Genomic DNA, 19,368 nt, shown 5'->3' on the forward strand with positions numbered 1-19,368 from the left:
GAAAATCAGTTTAAAACTTTACAGTTCCCTAGTTTGAGTCTAGACTCACACAAATGTTCATGCAATTCTCTCAAACCAAGGTTTTGATACCAACTTGTAACACTAAAAAATCACAATAATTTAAAATTTTCAAACATCAACCATTCATAATCCTTGTTTATAAAATAGACATTGTTCTAAAAGTATTATTTCAAATCAGAGTTTTTCCCAAGATCCAGTGACCAAAAACAGGAAGTTATGTATGATCATGCCTTCATCTTCCCACGATCCTCTGAAGTACCTGAAACCATAAACCAAAAACTGTAAGCCAAAGCTTAGTGAATCACCCCAAAGTACCTATCACACACATACATATAACAACAAATATTGTGTCCTTAGCTTGTGTTTGGAATACCCCTACAAGGTCCTCAACACAGGTCTGGCTCACCCTCGAGCCCTCAGTATGAGTCTGGCATGCCATTAGGGCCCTCATCTCATGTGTGAAATGCTCTCGAGCCGTCAATATATGTATGGAATACCCCTACAAGGTCCTCACCATAGGTCTGGAATGCTCTTGGGTTTGTTGGCTACAACACAAAGCAGTAAAACCTCAACCCAACACAATATGTCGACATATGTAACAGATAAATATAAACACAGAACCAGCAAATACAGATAATCATGCAAATCAACTAATCAGCTACAAACTAACATGATACCATCCTAAGTAGGATAATAATCTAGTGGGTCGGCATTGGTGCCTTCAACCCACATATACAATGAGGAAGACTCACCTCACAGTTTGAATGTAGTCTGAATAATCCCTGCTCTAATAACCGACTCAACACGTCTCCTTAATATCATAACATTTCTAATTAACTTAATAACATTTTTCCCAAAATACCCTTGGTCAAAACTGGTCAAAATCAACAAGTCAATTGAGTCAACCCGGCCGAGTCAACCCATCCAAGTCAACTCAGGCTCGTACACGGGGCGTACTCGGGATTTGACTGAGTTGGGAGGTTGACCATGTACACGGGGCGTACTCCGAGGTACGCATGACATACACTAGAAACCTTATTTTCTCAATAAGAGCTTAATGCATTAAGCTCTCACGTCCAAACTTCATATCCAAGGCTAAAATACCACAAAGATTCATAAGGTTTCCAACTTTATGACTTTTCATGTCCATAAAGTGCTTAATACACAAAATCCCAACTTCTTGACACTTTAAGACCTTCTAGAGCATGCATGGAGAAAAAGTAAGCATCAAGGCCACATTTTTATGACTCAAAACCTCTCATAAGGTATGAAAGTATGACTTATTTGGTTAAGAGCATGCCAGCTCAAGAATCACCATATTTTGGACCAATATGCCCATAATGAAGAACTGGCTAGATCTACAAGATAGGGTGATCAAGTTATGAGCTTTTACCTCCTAGAGGTTGCTAGCAAGGATGTAATCTTAGATCCAAGTGGCTTCCAAACTCCAAGTTCTTCTTACCACTTTCTTCTTCTTCAAGAATGCCACAAAACACAAAGGTAAGCTAAAGATGCACTCTTCTCACTTAGGGTTAGCTACAGGGTCGTCTTTCTCAGAGGGAGGCTGATGAGGGAATGGGAAATGAGGGATAACGATGCTTATATACGGGCCAAACTCTAAAAATTAGGGTTTCAGAGTTTTCTGCGTACGCCCTACGTACGCCGTGTATGTCCAACGTACTAGGATCCGACCCAGTACGCCTAGCGTACTCAACGTATGCTCAGCGTACTAATCCCTATCCAAATTTACCAAAATGCCACAATGGGCCATTCTTGCAAACTTTCTCAAGCCAAAGGGTCAAAACAGAATATTTCTGCATATATGGAGTTAAAATTGAAATACCTCATCTTCAGGATGTTACATTGATGTTTGAGAATACATTTTACTATGATTGCCTTTTGAACAAATGATTGAATGGTTTTGATGGTTGAAAAATAAATTTGTTTACTTAATATTTTTAGGATGTTACGAATTGATTCTTGATATTGGAATAAACGAGTTAACACTTTTTAACATATATTGTGATAATGATTATGGAATTGTAACATCCACAAATTTAAGACTATGTTCTTAAATTAATCAGGTTAATAAATGAAAGATGATTTATATAGTTAAATCATCAAAGATTAATCGTATCATTAGTTGATATGAAGTTTTGAAAGTTATAAGTGAAAATAGTAACATTTTAAAGTTAAAGGGGGTAAAAGTGTCAAATTTACGAAGTTAGTTGACTAAAGGGTTGACTCAGTTAGTGGAAAGGACTACTAAATTCATATAATGGATGGAGGAGGACTTATTATGTCAACCTTTTATACAAATGTGAAAATAATTGAAGTAATGGTAAATTTGACAAAAGTTGTAAAGTTGAGGGATTAGTTTTGACAAATAGAAAAATTTGTGACCAGTGTTAACATAGTCATTTGACTAATTAGATTAAATAAATTATTTTGGGGTCAAAGTGTGAAAGATGTAAGTTCCTTTTTAGTTATTGATCAAATGGTGTTAAATATGAGAACATGGAAGGTTAGGGGTCACTTATGCCAATTGTCGAAAGTAGTCACTATTTAGATGGGGTTCTCTTCATTTGAAGAGAGGAGAAACGTGATTGAGACAAAGGAAGAAGGAAATGGCGATTTATATGAGACAAAGAAAGATTTAGAGTAATTATTGAGGAATCAAGCTAGGAATTGAAGATATGAAGCAACGTCAAGATTGAGAGGTATAATTTCTCATCCACTAACTCTATATTTCCAATTCAAGGTTCGGAGAAAACCCCAATGTTGAAAGTAGTTTGATTCATTGATTAGGTTTTTGGTTTCTAACCTCCCTTGAGTTGTTTTGATTATCCCAATTTCAATCCAATCATCTCATTATGTATTTGAGGATTTAGGTGAAAACCCTCATGAACCCTAGAAATTCAAATTAGGGATTTCATGTTTATATGTTACATTGGAATGGATTCAATGACCTAGATGTTGTTTGAAGGCAATTATCCCAAGTGAATGCTCAAATACATCTATGATGACAGAATCATGTATAAGCTTGGATTGAAATGGTTGTGGGGACAATATGATGAAACCAATGGAATCCTTTATAGTTAAGAGATTTATGGGTAAAGGAAGTTCATAATTATGAATGTATACTCTTGGAATTATTTGAAATCAAAACATAAGGTGTTGCATGTTTCCTAGATTGATATATGGAATAATTAGTCATAAGGGTATTTTGGGAAATCTAGAGATAACTATATGTTATTTGACATATAATAAGTGAATGACATTCATGAACATGAATTGACACTATATATACATTATTGGAACATTAACATGAAGGATTTCTAGTGAAGTTCTAGCTCTAATGATTGTTTTGCCCCAAGGGTAATTTGGGAACATGGAATGGAATTGAGGATTTCATAGTTGGATGAAGTACTTGCAATAAGATAAATTGTGGTTCTATGTACTTAACAACACCCAATGATGTATTAAATGATTTTGGAATAATTCATATTGGTTTAAGTGTGTTTTTGGGCAACTTGGGCTCTTAACCCTTTCATTTGTGTTTTTGTAAACATTATGAACATAACACTTTGATAGAGGGCTTGATGAATTAAGTTGAATGTTTTGACATGATAAAATGTCTTCTGGTGGTGCTTGGAAACCTTTAAAAGTGTTACAATTGGTTACCTAAAAGACCAAAACCATCCAAACAAGTTTAAGACTCAAAAAGTGAGTTTTTAGGGGTGTTTGGGCTGATGGGTTTTACATAGATTAACACGGATAAATCCTTAACTCTTAAGTGTATATGCAACCTAAGGATCTATGTCATAACTCTGTTGAAGTAATATTCTATTGAGCAACAAAAACTTGAAACCCTAGGCTAATTTCAAAAATTACCAAGACATAGTAGGGTTTACATACCTATTAGTTATTGTAGTAAATAATTAATCAAAACCTTATTGAAAGACTATTGGAAGCAAGAGCCACAAGTGTCACGCCACTAATGGTTCACACCCAAACCTAGCAACCAAGGAGCTAGAAGAGAGAGAGGAGAGGTGTGAGAATTTCGGCCTTAGCTTCTCTAAGAAGGCATGGACGAAAATATGAGGTTTTGGGGTCTTTATATAGTGTACCAAGAAACCCTAGATAAGTCCCAAAACAATAAAATAACATTATCTTACTTTTGGTATTTATCTGGTTTCCTATTTATCCTCCAAGGATAATTCTAGATCTCTAGAACATCTAGAATCATATAAAAATGACCAAGACCTTTTGAAGGTTCTTGAATGCCTCTGGTTCAACGATTGAATAATTACACTTTAAGCCCTATATTTTTAATTAATCTAATTAATCCCAAAATTAATTCCATTTAATTTCTGATTAATTCTTAATCAAATATTTCTATTTCTAATTAATATATTATTTTCATAATATATTAACAAATCATTTATTTTGATTTATAATTAATTTATTAACCAAGTAATAAATTAATAAACCATTCTCTCTCTCTAAAAGTTATCGTATTCAATTGCCAGGTTTGAGGGCAACCCAAAAGGAATGTAATGCTATCAATTCAAGTTTATACCAATTATAGTTATTGGCTTAGACACCTAATCCAATAGTCTCCCACTTGGATAAGTCTAATAACTATAACTATGACAACTGGAAAATTTTGGAACAAGCAAAGTCTAAGGTGTATCTATTTATAATGTAAAACCACATCACAACTTTGTTGCAATAAAAACTTGAAAGCCAAAGGGCATTGTTTAAATAAGTGAATATTGTAATTAACCTTTGAAAAGTCAACAAGTTTGAATAAATCAAGGATGGGACCACTTCATTTTGGCGATTTCGGCTAGGCCCCCAACACATGGGATTTCGGTTGGCATAGACCCAAATCACATGTGATTTCGGTTTGCACAAGACCAAAATCACCATGTGATATTGGTTGGAGCATGGGCCGAAATCTCATGTGTCTTGGATGTTTTCCAGTGAGTTTTCCATGCTGATTTGGGTTAGCATAAAGGGATAAGAAGTTGACTTTATGATTAGATATTTCACATTTTTCCCATGCAAAACAATACCCATCATATATCCAAGCAATTACCCAATAGTTACCAAGTTAATATCCCATCAACTTCTACTACTTATCTTTGGACAAGAACACCTCCACAAACCCCACCATTTCCAGTTTACTTCCTAATACCTCATTTTCCCTCAAGAAAAATCGAGTTCAAGCTTTCAAGTTCAAAAATCTCCAAGATTATCCTTAGAGTTTGGCAAGTCCTTCTTGATTATCTAGTGTTGTTACACACTTTTACACTATATTCACTTTATTTATACACATTATTACGTGTTAAACCTCTTACGATAATATAATCTTCAAAGGGTTCATCACCACTTCCAAGTATTTTAGGCTTGAAGATCTTCACAAACATCTCTATACTCAATCACAAACCCACTCAAGGTGAGTTTATACCCCCACATTTTCGAGTTTTCATGTTTTAGGGGGGGGGGGGGGGGAGGGATACAAGTAAAACTTGGTTTACTACACAAATACTTGCAATGTTTCATCTTTATGTTTAAAATAAGATATTACTTGCATGAAATATGAATATTACTATATTTTGTACAAATATTTGTGATATATTAGTTGTCAAATGCAAAACTAACAATAGCAAGATATAAACTATGTTACATAAACATAAGGAAAATTATGATTTGTAAAACTACAAGGTTTCAGTGCACGTAAATCGATTGATACTGGTTGTGAGACTTTTGGCTTCTCCATACCTACCAGAGTACACAACTAAGACCTGCATTATAACCAGAGTCTCTTGGAGGGAGAGCGTGACACTTGTGTATAGATCTATATAGGATTGACAACCCCACACCTAAACTGTTAGCTATAGTTAGACCGGCAGGTCTGGGGTGACAAATGTCATAACAGTTACCGATGCCCGAAGCACGTCGTTCATGTTGGGTTTTGAGCATTCTAACACTCCTATAGTGTTCATGCAACCCTATATACCTTGGATCTATGTTTTCTCTATTATACATGCAAATATCAATTTTTCCAAGGTATCATCCTAACTAGCATATTATGGAGTATATATAATACAAAATATCATTGAATCACATACCTTTTGTTGTAGCTTGATTCCTTGTACCTTTCAAGAGCTTAGTGCCCCAAGTGTTGCACCTCAAATGGTTCACACAACACCACCAACAACTGGAATAACTTGAGAGAATATTATCTACACTCAAAATCGGCTAGCCCTCATGTGTCTATCACTAGTCACTCCTTAGTGCCAATTTCATGAACTATGAGGCTTCTTATATAGTGTGCACATTAGGGTTACACCATGTAACTCATGACATTCCATATTCCTCATGATCCATGGGTTTTAACCTCCATGGAGTATCCATGGGTCATCACATGGGTTTAGCCTAACATGAAGAACTATGGATCATAAGCCCACTTTATAAGAATGAATGATTTACCAAATCAATCTCCATTTATTTAATTAGTCTCTTTTGATCACAAACTTAATTCCAAACTAATTCTTGATCAATAAAAATTAAATAATATGATTTCATATTAATATATTAGAACTTATAATATATTAATAAACCATAAATAACCTCTTCTCACAAAATTCTATCCAAATTGTTCCGATTCCATGCAACCCAAATGGATCATGCTACTCTCGAGTCAAGTACATACCAATAATAGTTATGGGCTTAGACATGTAATCCAATAGTCTCCCACTTGGATAAGTCTAATAATTATTATTGCAAGCATGACTCCAACCCGACTAGCAATCGTAGCTCTTAAAAGCCGCTGTCGAACTCTGATCTAGTCAATGACGTGTCCATTAGATAAGGGATCATATATTCCTCCATTCTAGATATCATATGGACTGAGACATTGATTATAATCATTCTCTCTGTCCATATGTTGTTTCCCGATTTCCGATTTATGACGACCGACTAACTGAACAAATCAAATCAGTCAAGGCCTGATGTCATCACTAAATCATCGAGGGGCCCACAGATATCTCTTTTATCTACATGTGGTAAAAGGAATGGATAAACTTCGACCCAGATGCTCGCTTGTACTTACTCATCAAATTACACACAACGATATGTTTTATAACATCCAAGTTACTGGTGTGTTTACATATGTCAATGTGCAACCGACTCGCAATTACAACTCACATGTCTCCGTTTCAAGAATATAAGATATTATCATCTCACAATCACTCGTGATAAAATCCATGAAGTGATTCAGATGAGCGTGGGTTGCATCCAAAACTCGAATCTCATTCCAGGAGCACTCATGAACACTGCAGCTACGTCTAAAACACCTAGACAAACTACAGACCCATTCATGACAGTCTTGCCTCAATACCTACTTCGAAAGTATGATCGACTGTGGATGATTTGAATAACCTATTTATTCGGGAAGTCAAAACATGCAAAGTGAAACACAAGAATAATACTAATCCTATATAGCCCAAAAACTTTTGAGTCATATTGATTATTCATTATTCATTGTATGATGTTTCGAATAATCAACTTAATACTTGAATTAAAACAATAGTTATGACATGCTCCAAGCATGCACACTATGTTTGTCTAAACAATAGTTATGCCATGCACCAAGCATGCACACTATGTTTGTCTATGGTCCTTTCTTTGTGAAATAGATCAATTGAAAACATTTCAATAATGCTCATTTCACAATTCCAAATCCTTATTGCAAGTGTAAGAACTCCAAATTCTTGTCACTGCTAGAAAGTGTTAGATTCTAAACTATCATGCAATGCTTCTTTTGTAATGTCTAGGTGCCAAAAGTCACAGAGACTTGACCAATGATATTATAAAATATTCCTTTGGAGATTGTTACAAGACAATTCCATGGAAATGAAGTCTCAAATTCAAAGTACATTCCTTTGAACATCCTTCTTGCATAAAAGTTTCTAACTTTTTCGTCTATTCTTCAACTCCCAATATGGAAACATTCCATATTTGCCATACGACAACTCATTATTAATAGACTCCGGTCTATTGATAATGATTTCAATGTGGTCCATCCATTATTATACTTCCAACTGTCTTTAAGGGACCAATCTTTGGCGAACCTTAGATTGTCCTTAACAGTTGTTTAACCACTTTAGTCATATCCGGTTCTATACTTTTCCCTCTAAATGCCCTAGGCATTTGAAAAATTAGAACACGAGAATATTATAGCATATGCCATCGATCCTATACCCGAAGCATATGGGATGCGATTCATAATGTCTGACATAAAGATATGATACTTGATCAGCCTTCTGCTATAATATTTCTGTTTGCCATGTTCTCATAATTTAGATTATGAAGAGGGATGTCATAATCATAATCAAAATTTGAGAACGCAATTAACCTTTCCATATATAGGATTTCCTTATGTTGAACCATTCCAACATAACATTCATACATATATATATATATATATATATATATATATATATATATATATATATATATAAAATTGATTAAATCTCAATCTAAGCTTAAAGATTTGTATGCATTCCTCTCCCTTAATTATAGCAAAACAACTTTTCAAACCCTACATCTTTGCTAATTGAAACTTTTGTTTTCTATAATTAACATTGCTAACTTGCAACACTTACCATAATAATTATACTCCCACTAGCATTATAATTATTATCTTACTAGCATAACACTTATGCTCCCACTAGCTTTGACATGTACTCAGAAAATAAGCTGGACTTCTAGAATTCAACACTTTGTTGACTTTCTTACCAAAGTTCAGATTTCTGATATGAGATGCTTTGATAAGACTTTATCTAGGCTTCTCAAACTCATACACATTTCCTTAGATATCTCACATATGTGTCTAAATAATTTAAGAACTTATAGCAATAAGTCTCAAATGTTCAGCCCTTTTGCCATTTCTCACAATTCGAATTATGAAAAGGGATGCCGTAATCATAATCGAAATTGAGAATGCAAATATCATAACTGCTATCTCCTTAAAATCTACTTAGTGAAAACCTTATGACACTTAGATTTTATGGTGTATGTGTTCCTATCCATGTCAATTTGTCAAAACCATAATCACAAGACATTGTTAGTGACAAATCCAAACTCATATGGACTGAACTTGTTCAATCTTAATTTCTTGCCACTAGGCAGCACAATGGCCTACCATTGCTTCCAAGTAGTTATGCAAAAAACTGAGAACTCATAGAACTCACATGCATTGTCAACTTTAACTGGAATGGGCACAGAAATGTCAACACGATAGGTTACAAACCTCAAGTCGTGTGCTAGTGACAAATAATAGGTTTTATTCTTGATTAGTTCTTGAAACTTGTCAAGATCTTTCAGACTCCCACTGACCTCTTGACATATATGATTCACTTTGTCAAGGAACATTACTTGACAAAAAAATATTCAAGAGTTAGTGCGGATTCTAATCAAGACTAACACTTCACACAATTGGCCTTAGTTGGTCTTTGTCTTATCCAAGACATCACAACTCACCAATTTCAAATGTACAAGAGTATAAAACTTTTACTCTACATTTAATAAGTGTTTTAAACCTTTCTTAATATTATGTCACTCAAAGTTACAATCTTGGAGTATGAATCTAAGACTTTTTTTTGGGAACGAAGTATGACTCATCTTCTTGATTTAAACTATTTCAACAATTCACAATTCCTCTTCTTAGCCATACAAGTGCACTAAGATGTCTTTAGAGGATCAATTGTGATATGGTTTTTCCATAAACATTAAGATGATCATAAAACACGATACTAAAGTACTCTCCCGTCTTTTCAGATTGGAGAAACTTTTATCTTTCTGCCTAATTTGATTCTTCTTATTCATTCTGCCATACATTGAACCTTTTCCAATGTTTCAAAATTATACTTAAACTTGCAAGCATAACCATATTTACTAAGAATCATGACGAATAGTCTTATCGATCTTTGTGGTGGATCTTGACCAGCGCACACCCAGTGTACCCGATCCCCTAGTCCTTCACTTGACTCACATATACATCTGAACAAGGAATTAGTCTTAATTTACCAAAGATGAAAATTCTCATTCATCATACAATACAACTTGCACGATTCCAGGTTTTTGTCCAATTGAAACTTGGGTGATGAGAATCTTTCCTTATTTGGTAAAATATGACACTACCACAAACGAAAGAATCAGAACCATATTGCTAACAATTGAAACATACAAACATCAATTTTTCATAAATGCCATTGTAAGGAGATATAAAATAAGATAAAATCAACAAAAATTTTATTTATTTATAACATGCGGAAAAGACTTTTTCCTTACAATGCAATTACAAATGAAAACTATGTTATTACATATTTCCTAGTAATCTATCATAACTCCCAACCAGAAGCTCAAAAATACGATCTTCGAACCATGCGATTGAAATCCATCTTCGCGATCAGATTCGGCATACTCTTACTTTAAGCTTCATTCTCTTTTCTTCGATTCTACAAAACATCAAGATGCGACCTAGTCACATCATGTATTAAGAATCAACAATTAGGAACTTAATAGAGTTAGACAGTAGACTTACCAGAAGTAGAGTCAAACTTTTCGATTCTACCTATTCTCAGATCTTTCAGGTAGTCAGGGCAGCTTCGCAACCAATGCCCCTTTTCTTGGCAACAGAAAAATATGGACTCTTTGGGAATGGTATACGGAACAATCTCAGACTTATCCTTTCTCTTTCCCTTGGAAAAAGAAATCTTTTCTGGACTTCCAATGTTTCCATTGTCAATGTCCATGGAAGTTTGAAGAGTAGATCTTCCCATCAAATTTGCTTTTCCAGTGCGCCACATCATTGCTGATTCAGCAGCAACAAGCAAATAGTTAAGATCAATAAGGCTCGTACTTAATGAACTCGCTATATGACTCAGGAAGTGATTGAAGAACCCAGTCAACAACCAACTCCCTTGAGACTTCGACGCCCAATACTCTTAGCCTGTCAATATGTGACTTCATCTCCAAGACGTGAGTACATACATACCTTCCATCTTGATGTTTCATTGCAAGTAGGGCTTGAGTGACCTTGAAATTTTCAAGTCTTTGAACTTGTGGGTTAGGGAGAATTATTGGAGGAGGTGGAGGAAGTGAAGTATGACTTCCACGATCCAATCGCGGGACATCATCTTCAAGAGGAAAGCTTGTTCCAAAGGATTTGGGAAGACCACAGTTGTCTGAACTAGATGTCACACCCTCGGCCGCCGGCGGAAACGCCGAGGTGCGCGACGTAAATCAGTAATCACAGTTATTAAACATACATTGAACAGTACAAATATAATTTTCTATTATAACCGAAATAGAAATTACATTGATAATAGCTATCACTAAATCGTGACACACGCCTAACAATCTGGCGTTTACAAATGTATAATACAATTAATGAAGAATCTTCTAAGCGAATACTTCCAATCTGTTAAATAACCTGAGAATATATGCATTTAAAATACGTCAACAAAATTGTTGGTGAGTTCTACAGGTTTTGACGCAGAGTACTTTTATAACCCAAAAGTGTTTGGTAAAATTTGGCTGGCTGACCACCTTTTATAAATATTTACTTTTCTATTAAAAATTATAAAATAATTGAGTTATAAAAATGTGTTATGACTCATTCATAAATACCATTTGTTCAAATCCAAATGTACAAGAGTTGGAAAATACATATAAGTAATTCAGACTTATATCAAAGTGCATTTTTATATAAATATTTTGAATATCAATTTATATAAAAATAGGCAATGGTACCCTTTGTGAGAACATAAAATAACCAACTTTATTCTTGAAACCTTATACAAGAATTTGTATCATTTATATGAAAAACTCATAAGTCTTGAATTTATGAACTTTGTAAAATCGTGTCATGACAATAATTAAGTATTATCTGACTTAATTTGAAAACCGACACTTAACTAGTGGGGCAAACTTCTCCCACATAAATATTGTGTTTTCTTATACAAAAATGGTTTATATAAATAACTTATCTTATATAAGTTAATAAATCTTGTCGAGTCGTGTCATGATATTAATTAAGTTATATAACTTAATTTTTGGTATTGACACTTACCGCTTTGAGTCACAAGCTATCCCACTAAATACAGTTTCTTTCAACTAGAATGAGTGAACATAAACCCCGTATAAATCCAATATCGATTCTATACGGTAACGAAACAAAACTGGGATTTTATAATGAAATCATAACCGAACTCGTGACACTATACTTTATTAATGCACCGACACGATAATAAGGCGTGCGTGCTAAAGTCATTCACCCCGTTGTAACACGTGGTAATGTTTTGATAATGCTAACGCCAACGCCAAAATTCATCTCGTCAGATGTAGTTGTATCTAGCAACTCCAGGCGGGCGGTCGTACCGTATAAGATCAATAATATGACACTTACACACGACGTTAGTCGTTCCCTCGAGGATTAATGGTTATATATTGGAGAGTTTCTACTAAGTATTGAGATCTTCGCTTTCGCGAAACCCGGAATAGTTTATAACGTATCGGATCTGATATTCGGAATAGGTATGATAAACCTATATGGAATAGGTATGATGAACTTATATGGAGTAGGTATGATAAACCTGTATGGAATAGGTATGATAAACCTATCTGGAATAGGTATGATAAACCTATATGGAATAGGTATGATAAACCTGTATGGAATAGGTATAATGAACCTATATAATCCATTCTAAATTCACTGGATATGTAACATTATTCACCGTTTAGGAAAACGATAACTGAGATTCTTATAACTTCAAGAATTTATCATACTAGATACAGTTTCGATGTTGTATTAGCATAATAGCTAATTTTTGAATTTATCCAAGTTTGGATCGATCGTAGATCTACATTCCCCATATTTTATATAAATTATGCGAGAATGTTTTTAATACATTTAATTTGAGATAAAGGTAAAGTCTTTAAATACAATACTCGACAAGTATTTATTTCATAAATAACGACTCATAAGCTCTGAAGTCGATCATGTCATTTATTGTGATAAGAATAAATGTCTTAGTATAATGAAGTTATGTTGTTATAATTAATATAAAAATGTATTAATAACTTCTCAATTCATTTATACATAACCTTATATATATTAAAAGTTAAATCTTATAATTTTAACCAATAATTATATAATCTCATGAATTTAATCTTCCATCAATTATGGCAATATACTTTCATTTTATACACGGATAATAACTTTGGTCATTATTATATCGTTCCATGCTTCCATGAGATACTTTATCTTATACATGTAAAGTCATCATTTTTTTTACTCATAATATCCACTTGTATAATTATAGCAATATACTTATAATCTTGTGATTTTTCTTAATAATTATATTTATATTTCACATAAAGTATAATTATATCAACTTATAACAATCTACTTTAACTTAATAGATTTGCTAGTGATTTATCACATCTTTAGATTGCTATTTCATAAACGTTTGACCAATAACAAAGTAAGATGTTATTTTGTATATAAAACTTAAAAATCATCAAACTTTAATAGACAAACATATATTCTCCACCAAATATTAAAACCGTAAAAGAGGGGCCGTAGAAACTCACTTTTGTAGCGTGAACGAGGCTCGTGGTATGATTCTTGTCATGAAGTTTGTTACGTGACATTCCTCGTTCTTAAAATGCGCCACAGAGTATATTTATATTTCCTAATAAACCAAAGGGTATTTTTGGTATTAATTATTAAATATATGGTGGTCTTTGTTAAAATAAAAAAATTCTAGTGATTGATTTTACCAAAATTATCCTCCCGGGACTGATCTTGCAAACTATTCACAAAACAGGGGCTAAACATGTACATTTGAAACTGATTTGGAGCTTTAGGACTTAATTTGTTAGGGTTTTTCTGGTGGAGGGCCAATTCTATTTAATTTAAATACAGGTTTGAGTTACCCTTGACTTTCGACTGGGTCAAAATCGAAACCCGATTTCTTCTTCAAGTCTCGATACAGTCGATCAAAAAGGCTCCCACCATACAAAGAGGTGTCGTCTTCAAAGGGACAACAAAGAAGGAACGGGAACGAAAGCAATGGACGAACACCGTGAGAGGGGAAAACTCGAAGGCTCGCAGGCATGACTTCATCGATCGACCGCAAGAGGGTTCTTTTTCGGGGTTCGACTAGACTGAAAAACGAAGGGAGAAGTAGCGGATGCTCTCTTCTCAGTCGACTTCTAGGTGCGAAGGAGACAAATCGATCGGCAACGTGTGCGATTGTCTCTGGGGTTTGACAAGGCTGAAGAGACGGAGAAGCAGCGAAGCTGCTGTGGTCTCGGTGGTTCCGCGATGGGGCGATCGGTGGTTGAGGAAGGAGGTCGATTGAAGGCAGTGGCAGGTTGGATCGGTGAGTAGTGGTGGGGAGGTACAGCTGATCTTCAGGGAGTCCTCGTGATTTCCATTCTCGTCTTCAGCAGTAGAACAAGAAGAAGGAGCAGGGGATTTAGGTGATGGCCCTTCAACAGGAAATGAACGGGATCAACAGGTATGGCTTTTTGTTTTGTTTTGACAGAACTCAATAGATTTAATAAGTGGTTTTTAGGTGGGTGTTTGTTTGATGTTTAACAGAATTCAAAGGAGGAACAAGATAGATTTTTGGGTTGTTTCTTGTGTTCACAGGGTGTTTGTGGGATTGGTACTCGACAGGAGTAGGATCGGGAGGAGAAGGGTTGTCATGGAGGCCGACAGCTTCTTCTTTTGGCTGGTGGCGATCAGCGGGTGCAACCGGTGACCTCCGATTGCTTTTCTCTCGGCTGAAAGCTCCCGATGGAGCTTTTTTTGGTGAATAGACGAAGCATCAAACAACAGTAGATCGGAATGGTGTCAAAGGGGTTTCTTTTTGACAAGAAGAAGGGAGGAGAGGAGCTGCGGAGGTGGTGGCAGCCACCGGTTCTTCCCTTGCCGGTGGTATCCAAGAATGTGAGAGATGGAGGATTGCCAACTTTAGAGATGTGCAAAAGTGTTTGAAAATAAAATCATAAAAATCTGATTTTGCAAAGATTGTGAATGATCTTGTTTGTACAAGAAATCAGATTTTTGAAAGATATAAGATGCAAAATCAATTAATATGTATTTTACTTAATTATTTATTTATTTTGTAATGTAATCTTCGATTTTCGATTCTCGTGCCATCAATCCCGAACCCATGACATTTCTATGAAACTGCCTGTTGATTGTACTTGTCGTGGTGATTCCAAAAAACGTAGACGAAACTCAATTCCGATATTCCAAACTATGTGAATTTACGTTTAAAGTTTCGCGATTAATTGGTTCGGATTCGACAGATTTTTATGAATCTGTTTTTGGTCTATATTAAAAATATAATGAAAATCTAATAAAATAATATGCCATATCCTGAATTTGAAAACCTGTTGAAAAAACAGTTTACGAGGCTCGTAGCTATTCCATACGAAGCAGTGCACGGTTCGTTTTAGGAAAATCAAATAAATACAGATTTTTGTAACTTAAAATGAGCATAACTTTCTTGATCTCCGTTTTGGATGTTCTTTATATCCACGAAATCAGGAGAACATAATCTATTAAAATATATTATCCATAACTCTCAGAAATAATTGATGCAAAATTTTATTTTTAACGTCACAATTAAATCAAAATTTTGGCGGTTTTTGTTCGATCTTCAACGATGGATGATTTGATTAGCTTAAGATGTTCCAAAAGAATTTATAAATATGATATATTTAATATACATTATAAACTTAATATTACACACGATTGGTCAATAATACATAGCGGTTCGCGGTGGTTTGACCGCCGAACTCAGACCAATTTTTACCAATTGTTACATTATCCCCCCGTTGAAAGGAATTTCGTCCCGAAATTCACGTGTCGATAAAATATTATAAAACAATCGGTGGTGTTTTCATTTCGTTTGATCCACACATGATCTTTCTAGATTCGATTTAAGTCGCATAGCTCTAGATTATATAACCGATCTAATGGATGACTTTACCACAAGTCACGACTAACCAGGGAATAGGGAATAAGATTAAATCAAATATTTTAAAGATTATTGAATATTAAATATAATTCTACGGCGATGTACTTTCCAAAATATGAAACACTTGCGCGGTTTCCTAGTACACTCATTAATGCATGCTGTTTAGTTTTCGAGATAAATTGATATAAATATCAGGACCAAATTCTATTAAGAATTTTGAAGGTCCTTTGAGTCACTGTTTTAGTTTGACTCGTTCTCTAAGCCAAATCATTTCTTTAAAACAAAAGGTTTTTAAAGTTACACAGTTTCTGACTTGGAAGTTGAGAGACCGACATCTTTTGTTCACATAACTCTCTTGTCATTCGTGTGCAGTCTGTAATCTTCCTCCGGTTCACACAATCTTTTCTCTGATCTCATTAGTGATTTTTAGATCAGAATGCAATGTATCACCTGTATGCGAATGGTAAGATGTGCTTATTCTCAGACACGTATTCAAAAATTACGATGACTGTCAAGATTACTAGGTGAATCCATCATCATAACGAGTTATAACAGGACTGGCTCCCCGTGCAGTCTGACGATTACTTTGGTAATTCCTGGTCAGATTTTCCATTCCATTTGTTCCTAGATTTGAAGGAAGTCGGTGACTTAGTCAATTTATGGACCACTACCTAAATAGAATCCAAACCCTTAGCTTTGGTATGAGGCCCATTAACGTTGGTTCCCACTTTTACTTGAGTATGTCTTTATCATTACCCTAGTCCTGAATGTTTTTGACATTCTGCATTTGGTACAAGTCTGATATTTGTCCACCTAAGTGGCAATCTCAGCTTTCATGTATGTTCAGCACTTCAATTCTTTCAAATCTAAGTACATTTAGTCAGAGCCTGGATGGATGGGACACTTTAGTCTGTGAGTTTCGTTCAAAACTATGCTCACGTGTTCATTGTACTTAGGGGTACATATTTGGTTCATAAAGTATTGCATCCTCTCATCCCTGAGCTTGACCTGTTTATTCATCCTTCACAGAGCTTCATTCGTGAAGCCTTTCCATTCTCAGAGTCTCGAGTTAAACTTCTCGAATTTGAGTTGTAGGTTGTGAATGGATATTCATAGTCAGTATTCATGCCCAGCGGGGTTTGGTACATTATTTTCGGCTCAAGACATTTGCTACTATGTCAATCTCATTACAGAGTTAACGAATCTCACACTTCATGATGACAAAAAATTTCTCACTTATGTCATTCAACCAAAATCATAGGCAAAAACCATGCCTCAATTCATCTATGTGCACCTCAATCCTTTATGTTTGTGTTGTTGTACTTCCCCGGTCAAGGACAAGATGCAGAGCCAGAAGAAAATCACAAAATTCCCTTAGATGATGATTTTGCTGAAAATTTTCCTGAAGACAATGATTCCGAATCAGAAGCCTATAATCCACCAACAGTTGCCCAAAATCCTAACCCTCGTCTTGATTTTCAAGGCCCGGCGCCTCTGTGGGCGGAAAGTTTGGAAACGTGGAGTCAAGAGAAGGGTCAACCTATGCCATACAACGGAGATAAAAGCTTCTACAACCTGAGCGAAGGAGGCTCGGCAGACAGAGTTCTGCCAATTCTGGTCCGCAGGGTTGCTCGAAATGAAATACAGGGTAGGTCAGCCATTAACCGAATCATGGAAGTTGATGCAAATGCAGGAGTTAATACAGTCCACATTCGTCGTCTTGAAGGTGCTCGTGATAGAGCAATGAGAGACAATGAAGCCTTACTGCAAGAGTTAGTTGTAACTCGAGCTGAAGTCATAGAGCTTCGAGCACGCCTGACAGTATATGAAAGGCATCTGCTTGTTATGGAGCGTCAGCTGACTGAGTTGAGGTTTCGTTCAAGTGATACCCGTCGCTAGTAGGGGATGCTCTACTCATTTCGTGTTCACTCTTTTGGTTATAGTTTAAGTCTACGGATAGGTTCTAGCATTATTTTTCATGTTTTTCAGTGCGACCGCAAAAATTTTATTTTCAGTAGGTCAGTATGATGCCGATGTTTTTCCCAGAATTTGGTATATTGTAGACCTGTTTAGGGTCAAGTTTTCCAGACTTTATGTATTCAATATGCCAATTTAATCGACATGCATTTTCATAATCTTTGAAAAATAACCATTCAATTTCATATCATTCTGTTACAAGTTGTACTTGTCGTAGACTTCTATTTCCAATTCATTACAAGATTCATGTTGAACTAAATGTTTTAGTTCAGAGATATCAAAATTAATATTCACTCTTGATATCTTACCATCTTTGTATCTTTTAACTTCTATAGAAAAAGATGCCTCCTCGTAGAAATCCAAGACGTAACACTGTTAATGAAGCACCTCCGCCACCTCCGCCACAACCTCCTCAGTTCGACGCTGCTATGTTCCAATCAGCGGTCACGGCGGCTGTAGCGGCTGCCATGTCTCATATCAATACCCCTGACACTAGTGGGTCGGGAGCTGGTGCACATCCTTCTAACCATGGCGAGAGTCATGGGCACTCGCGAGAGTGCACTTATAAAGATTTTTCGAATGCCAAACCCAGGACCTTTAATGGGTCTGGAGGAGTTATGGCATTAAGACAGTGGATTGAAAAGACAGAAGCAATTTTCGAAATCTGCTCCTGTCCAGAGAGCAGCAATGTCAAATTCGCAGCTTGTACCTTTTCGGATAGAGCTTTAATGTGGTGGAATGGCCATGTTAAGTCACTTACTCTGGTAGTGGATAACTCGATAAGCTGGGAGAACTTAAAAGCCATGCTAATGCGGGAATACTGTCCGCGAGGGGAAGTTCAGAAACTCGAGCAAGAGCTCTAGGGTCTTACAATGGTTGGTTCTGACATATCAACCTATACCAGTAGATTATGTGATCTGGCAATTCTTTGTCCGGATATGGTTGCTCTGGAGAGCAAAAAGATTGAGAGATATATTTGGGGTCTGTCACCCCAAATTCAGTCAAGTGTCTTAACTTCGAGGCCTGTTACCTTTGACAGTGCCAAAGAGCTGGCACAATCTCTTATTGACCACGGAGCCCGTCAAAACTCAGTGGTTGCTGCACCAGAACAACTGAAGGGAAACAACAACAACAACAATAACAACAACAACAGCAAGAAGAAAGGTTGGAACAAGAGGAAGGGCAAATCCTCTCAAGAATCCTCGAAGAAGCAACAACTAGTGGCCGTCAATGCTGCTACTGTACCTGCTGCTGTTCCTGCTAACCCTGCACCAGCTAAGCGTTATGCTGGTAA

At 35.7% G+C, this 19,368-nt stretch overlaps 2 long non-coding RNA genes across 2 annotated transcripts; one reads left to right on the forward strand and one right to left on the reverse strand.

Moving 5' to 3' along the window:
* Positions 1 to 474: 474 nt before the first annotated feature.
* LOC145111470 (uncharacterized) lies at positions 475 to 14,079 on the reverse strand. Its single transcript, XR_013710266.1, has 3 exons — positions 13,882 to 14,079; positions 13,693 to 13,793; positions 475 to 566 (listed from the first exon to the last, which is right to left on the reverse strand). It is a non-coding gene; the product is annotated as an uncharacterized LOC145111470 (long non-coding RNA).
* An 11-nt stretch (positions 14,080 to 14,090) lies between these two features.
* Positions 14,091 to 15,256, forward strand: LOC145111469 (uncharacterized). The gene is made up of 2 exons (XR_013710265.1): positions 14,091 to 14,624; positions 14,708 to 15,256. It is a non-coding gene; the product is annotated as an uncharacterized LOC145111469 (long non-coding RNA).
* The last annotated feature ends 4,112 nt before the right edge of the window (positions 15,257 to 19,368 follow it).

Source organism: Lactuca virosa, chromosome 5, assembly GCF_052849685.1.
Source record: "Lactuca virosa cultivar CGN04683 chromosome 5, Lactuca_virosa_CGN04683_v6, whole genome shotgun sequence".
In the NCBI taxonomy this organism is placed as follows: domain Eukaryota; kingdom Viridiplantae; phylum Streptophyta; class Magnoliopsida; order Asterales; family Asteraceae; genus Lactuca; species Lactuca virosa.